We start from the raw sequence: 7,455 nt of genomic DNA, 5'->3' as shown, positions 1-7,455 counted from the left end.
TGATGCCACGTCACCACGATTACTGTTGTTAATCTCGTGTTAGTTCAAAATCAATTCGAAATTCAAACTAAAAATAAAGTCAAACGGTAAAGATTTTCAAATATTAAAACTAAAATGTTGGGGTGTTGCCAAATAATGCATAGGTAATTATTGTGAAGAAACCACATTTTTATAAAAGGTTTAAATGCACTTAAATGATTAAAACAGTAGGTAAAACTATTAAATAAATACCTTTTGAATATTATAAATTGCTAAACTATTTTGATCAGGGGTAAAACTTTCTGTGAAAGTAGTTGGAGTTGTAACTCTATTTTAGGTACGGGTTTTACTTTTGTAAAACTATAAATTATTAAATAGATAAAAGAAAGCAGAAAAGAAAAAGTAGAAATAAAACAAAGCTAAAAAAAAGAGAGCAACCCCCCCCCACTGGGCTCCGGCCCAGCAGGCCACAGCCCCACTGGGCCAGGCCAACCGGCCAGCCCACCCCCGCTCCCTTATCCCCCCACCTACCAAAACCCTAACCTACCGCATCCCCACTCCTCCTCTCGTTCCCCCACTCCCCATGTTCTGGATCGAGGCAAACCGCCCCGACCGCATTGCCCCTAGCGTCGTTGCCCGCCGCCCCGCCTCTACCTCGCCGGTGTCGCTCGCGCCACGCGCCTCCCTTGGCCACGCCAGGCCGTGGACGGGCCTGCCTGCACGCGTGGGCGCTCGCCCGCAGTTCCCTCCACCATCCTTCGTGCGCCCCCCTCCAGATCCGCCAGCGCCCGGCGCCTTCGCCATGGGCGTCGTCACCCGCGCGCCCCACGGGCTCGCCGTCGCCTAGGAGCACGCCCACGAGCTCCGACGTGCTCTGCTCTGCCTTCCCCGACCCCGGCCTCAAGCTCACCGCCTCTGCATCATCCTCTCCGCCGGATTCTTCTTCGCCGGACTGCCTCCCCGTCGTCGCTCGCAGTTGACCCCGTCCTCCCCCCCTCGCGCCCCATTGCCCGTGCCCCTACAATCACCGTGAGCACCGCACCGCTCCTTCCTCCTTCTCTCCCCTGCCGCTGCTCTGCATCGCTCCGTCACCGCCCGCACGCGCCACCGCGCGCGTATGCCACCCCGCTCGCCCCCTCTACTCAGGACCGCCCGCGGCTACCCCGTCGGCCACCGCGACCATCTGCACCCGCCTCCGACGCGCTGGCCCCCGCTCCAGTCCCTCCCTTCGCCGCTGCCGTACGCAGTCGCCGGTCGTCGCCCACGCCGGCCACGCCCGCTCAGTCCCGCTCCGGCCGCGGCCTTGCCTTGCCCCCCCGGTCGGGCTCGGCCTCAGCACGGGCGACGCCAGCCCGCACGCCCCTGCCCGCTAACCTGCTAAGACCCCCTGTGCATATGACAAGTGGGGCCCGCCCCTGAGAACGTTTATATAAAAAAAAGAATTAAAAAATAAATAAATGTAAAATAAAAATAAAAATAATTAATTAATTAGTTAATTAACCCTGTTTAGATTAATCTAATTTAATTAATTAGTTTAATTAATAGTTAATTAATTAGTTAACCCTAATTACCCGAATCAGTCTATGACATGTGGGACCCACGTGTCAGATGACTGCTGACGTCAGCATGATGTCATCGCAACACTGTTTTGGATAATGTTGAATTAAATAATTAATTAAAATTCAGAAAATGATTAAATCTTTAGAAAATCATATAAAATAATCCGTAACTCGGATGAAAATGCTTTCTACATGAAAGTTGCTCAGAACGACGAGACGAATCCGAATACGCAGTCCGTTCGTCCGCCACGCGTCCCTAGCATAGTGAACCTGCAACATTTCACCTCCGGTTCATCTGTCCGAAAACGTGAAACACCGGGGATACTTTCCCGGATGTTTCCCCCCTTCACCGGTATCACCTCATACCGCGTTAGAACACGTCTAGCTCTGCCTGTTGTCCTGTTATGCACTTGCTTGCTATGTATTTACTGTTTCTCCCCCCTCTTCTCTTCGGTAGACCCCGTGACGATGCTGATGCCCCTGTGGTCGACTACGTCACCGACGACCCCTCCTTGTCTGAGCAACCAGGCAAGCCCCCCCCTTGATCACCAGATATCGCCTATTCCTTCTCTATACTGCTTGCATTAGAGTAGTGTAGCATGTTACTGCTTTCGGTTAATCCTATACTGATGCATAGCCTGTCATTGTTGCTACAGTTGTTACCCTTACCTGCTATCCTACTGCTTAGTATAGGATGCTGGTGTTCCATCAGTGGCCCTACACTCTTGTCCGTCTGCCATGCTATACTACTGGGCCGTGATCACTTTGGGAGGTGATCACGGGTATATACTATATACATTATATACATGACACATGTGGTGACTAAAGTCGGGTCGGCTCGAGGAGTACCCGCAAGTGATTCTGATGAGGGGGCTGAAAGGACTGGTGGCTCCATCCCGGTAGAGGTGGGCCTGGGTTCCTGACGCCCCCGACTGTTACTTTGTGGCGGCGCGACAGGGCAGGCTGAAACCACCTAGGAGAGAGGTGGGCCTGGCCCTGGTCGGCGTTCGCGGTTACTTCAAATAACACGCTTAACGAGTTTTGGGTATTTGATCTGAGTCTGGCCATTTGGTCTATACGCACTAACCATCTACGCGGGAGTAGTTATGGGTATCCCGACGTCGTGGTATCTGCCGAAGCTCTTCTTGACGTCAGCGACGGAGCGGCGCGCGCCGGATTGGACTGGAACGCCTACTAGGCTAGGTCTGCTTCCGGCCGCGCACGCAACATGCAGGTGTGCAATGGGCGATGGGCCCAGACCCCTGCGCGCATAGGATTTAGACCGGCGTGTTGACCTCTCTGTTGAGCCTAGGTGGGGCTGCGACGTGTTGATCTTCCGCGGCCAGGCATGACCCAGAAAAGTGTGTCCGGCCAAATGGGATCGAGCGTGTTGGGTTATGTGGTGCACCCCTGCAGGGAAGTTTATCTATTCGAATAGCCGTGTCCCTCGGTAAAAGGACGACCCGGAGTTGTACCTTGACCTTATGACAACTAGAACTGGATACTTAATAAAACACACCCTTCCAAGTGCCAGATACAACCCGGTGATCGCTCTCTAACAGGGCGACGAGGAGGGGATCGCCGGGTAGGATTATGATATGCGATGCTACTTGGAGGACTTCAATCTACTCTCTTCTACGTGCTGCAAGATGGAGATGGCCAGAAGTGTAGTCTTCGACAGGACTAGCTATCCCCCTTTTATTCTGGCATTCTGCAGTTCAGTCCACCGATATGGCCCTTTACACATATACCCATGCATATGTAGTGTAGCTCCTTGCTTGCGAGTACTTTGGATGAGTACTGACGGTTGCTTTTCTCCCTCTTTTCCCCTTTCTATACCTGATTGTCGCAACCAGATGCTCGAGTCCAGGAGCTAGAGATCCCGAGGATGATTCTACATAGAGTTCGGCTTCGAGGAGTAGTTAGGAGGTCCTAGGCAGGAGGCCTTGCCTTTTCGATCGTTGCTACTTTTGTGCTAGCCTTCTTAAGGCAAACTTGTTTAACTTATGTCTGTACTCAGATATTGTTGCTTCCGCTGACTCGTCTGTGATCGAGCACTTGTATTCGAGCCCTCGAGGCCCCTGACTTGTATTATGATGCTTGTATGACTTATTTATGTTTTAGAGTTGTGTTGTGATATCTTCCCATGAGTCCCTGATCTTGATTGTACATATTTGCGTGCATGATTAGTGTACGGTCAAACCGGGGGCGTCACAAGTGAGGTCTAAGTGATCTTTGCTCATGGAGAGTAAAGTGAACACCTAGTCTTCTGAGTTAAATCTCAGCCTCTTCAATAGTTGTCACAGCAACAAAAACTGGTCAAACAAATAATTTGTCTTCACCGAGCAACTGGTTATATCTCTTCATTACTTTACTTTTCATATCTGTATTGTGAAGCCTTTGCTTGCTCATCTCTGTGTCAAGACATTGCTTGAAGACATTCCTCATGATAATCTTTTCTGTCTTCCAATTTGTAGTTCTTAAGATTGTTTGCTTGTATGTTTGCATGTTCTATATTTATTGCTACCTAGTTTGCCTGTTGTCTCTTGTGCTAATGTCATTAGCTTCTCATTGATTGCATGCTTAGAGTAGCTTTACTTATATTTTGCTTCCGCGCCTTCGAAGACATTGCCTGTTTCAAATACTTTTATAAAAATCTCCCATTCACCCCATCAAGTCGATAACTAGCACTTTTAGTTTTCACGTTAATGGTCTTTGCAGCAAAAAATGGTTAAAAATAGTTTCGTTATTATATTCAATATTTCAAGTCACTAATAACTGGGCCAACAAGACGTAGATTACTCGACGTGCCGTGGCGTCGATGTACATGTGCGATTATACTTTCACAAGCTGGTGTGACATCATTGGCTACAATTATGAGGCAGGGGTGTGCCATAAAAACAAATAAGTATTTCAGATGTATTTTACTGCTAATCTTGCTAAAGCGCATATACTTCGGGTGCTTTGAACTTTTGAAACTTGAACGTGCTCTGGCTCTTCTCTCCATGTGTGTCCCTCGCTCCTTTTTGTGTAAAAAATAGTGTTGTGTGAAAAGCTCTCTCTATATATTATTATAATGGTGTTGCAAATAAAAGGGAAAAATAGGTGCGTGCTTCAAGAATCCACGAATGGAGGGTAGTATAAATAATTGGGTCGGTCGGTTATATATTACTGGACGTGCCGTGGCATGGCCATACATTTACGATTGAATATTCATGAGCTAGCGCGAAAATATGAACTGCAGTTACAAGACAACATCGTGTTGTAGCAATGAATATGTATTCCAATTGAATTTTATAGTTGGTCTCGCTGAAATCTAACCAGGCAATACACATAGCCAGGAAAAAATAACATAGGTATTCCCTGGACACGATAATGGTTGCGGCATGGATGGTTTTCTACATTAATGGTGCTCGTAGCAAAAAAAATGGTTAAAAACAATAGGACATGAAGGTGAGGTTTAATGAGGAGATTGGACCCTATTTTAATTCTTATAAAGTTCTTAGGCGGTGGGGATTTTTATCTCTTCTGTTTGACCTAACAACATATGCTTTAGCCATTATCATGGAATAGGACTACACATGATGGTGTGGTAAAATGGATTTTGGAGAGATAATTGAAAATATATTAATATTTTGAAATATGCCGATGACACCATTTTTTGGTGAGAGTTGGTGAGGAGAGTGGAAAATATTGAAATTTATTTTACGTGCTATCGAGAAAATGTCACACCTCACCATTAATTTCCATAAGAGTGAATTGTTCCTTTTTGGGTAGGCTAGGAGCAAGTATGATTTATACCAAGAGATTTCTACTTGTTAACTTGGTGGCATGCCTTTGAAATACGTAGAGATTCATATTTGTACAAACACTCAAGGGTGTCAAGAAAAAGATGGAGAATAAATGTTCATGTTCGCAGAGTTAGGAAGAGGAGTGACCTTTTTAGGGCTAGATCTGTCTAGCAAGGGGATGAAGAAATACACCACCTAGTTAACTAAACAATAATTTGTCTATCCAAAGACCAAGGGCACATAGGTGTAGTTAATTTGGACATCATGAATAAAGTTCTCCTAGTTAAATGGCTTTGGATATTGGGAAACAAGCAAGGAATGTGGCAATCTTTCATACTGAATGGATATGCTAAGAACTGGTCTCTTATTGCATTGGTACTAGGAGTAGACATGGCGACGACTCTCAATTTTGGTCTCATGACTGTGAAAGACATTTTTTATCAGCATTGCGAAAAGCTAGTTGTGAATAGGTGCAATACTAAGTTTTTTTTGGGGGGGGGGGGCAGGTGGGTAGGCTCCAGACCTCTAAAGCTTTGCTTGCCAAGGCGATATACCATCGTCTTTGATCATGATATCTCAACAGCTAATGTCTTCTCTAGTGGTTTTGACAATATTAAGTTCATAAGTACCATGTGTGTGTTTTGAAACAGGACCACTTTGAACATGTTTTGACAAGTTTTAAATTTTTCACCAAGTTTCAACCTTTAAAACTTGATAAGAGCGAAGAACACATTCACCAAGTTTCACATATTAAAACTTAGACCCTAAGTCCTAAGCCCTAAACAATAAACCCTAAGAGTGAAATGGAACTTGGTAAGACTTGCAAAAATAATATTAATACAATTATCAACTTTTAATATTCGAAACTTGGTAAAATGCTAAAACTTGTGAAAAATGCATTTAAGAGTGGTCCTGGTTCAAAGTCCTCGTTGAAAGGAACACGAATATGCAAAATGGTACATAAGTTGAACGTTATGTTCAAAAGATGCAATAGATTGAAAAATAGAAGTAAAAAAGTATGGAAGGTAGGATGGATGGAGCATGCAATCTCTGCCAAAAGCATTCTTGCATGAGCGCCCTTAAAGTAATCAAGAGCTGGACACATAACCACTTTTATTAATTGTGAGGCACATGTGTGGCTGGCCAAGTTCATGCGCCTTCAGTTTTCTTGGCTAACCAAGGTAATATGCATGTCCTACATTTGCCTAAGTTACATAGAGCTTGGTTGAGCCTATATATAGATTTACATCTTCATACATTTCCAGTCGATCCTATATGTAGAGACATTTACATCTTAATACATTTTTTATTGAGGCTGAAGCTTTTTGGTTGAATGTTTGTAGTACACTTTGCTTACAGAGATGGTTAACCTGAATTATTAGAAAAATGCTCATCAGTGTCATAATCATATTGATCCATCTTGTTTTTTGAGAATGTTCCAAAAGACCCGGTTTGTTGTTTGGCCCATTGAAGCATGTTATTACACACCATACGATTTATTTTAGCCCCTTCTACTTTTCGTTGTGTCTTGACATTAAACCTGATTTGCCGCGATGATGAGTTCACAGATTGTCGGCGGTCGTAAGGGCGGAAGCCAGGGTCCCTTTAGCCAATGACCTAGGCACTTGCTCGAGCTCGCTAGCTCCACAACAATAAGTACAACCCTGTCACAATGGGCTAAACCTGCTTTTGTATCGTGCTTTACCCGAGCAAAAGTGTGTGAGTCTCCTTGAGCGGTCACATGCTCATAGCCCAACCCAATTAACTTATGACCAAAACAACTTTTGTGGACGAGAGGAAATACGACCAGTTGATCGCTGCCGCTCCTCGTCTCTTCGTTTCTCAAAGATGCGTGACGTAGGGAATTGCGATTAGTTGCGGGCGAGGTGCTGAACCCAAGGATTAGTTGCATCCTCGACCAACAAGCAGTTTACTCGCCCCCTCTGGCTTAAGTTTCAAAGGCTGGGACATGGGAAATTGCCTAGTAAGGGGGCAAACCGTTTAGGTTTTTTTCTAAGGTAGTCAACACCCAAAATTTGAATCATTAAATTTCAGGATAGGAGCTAGCTCGTCGCCAAGCTCGCTCTTGCATGTATACTTACATGAAGATGCTTCTACTGAATTCG

The sequence above is a fragment of the Triticum aestivum genome, chromosome 3D (assembly GCF_018294505.1).
Source record: "Triticum aestivum cultivar Chinese Spring chromosome 3D, IWGSC CS RefSeq v2.1, whole genome shotgun sequence".
Lineage (NCBI taxonomy): Eukaryota > Viridiplantae > Streptophyta > Magnoliopsida > Poales > Poaceae > Triticum > Triticum aestivum.
The sequence above is the reverse complement of the archived record's forward strand: the minus strand, read 5'-3'. Positions refer to the sequence as shown.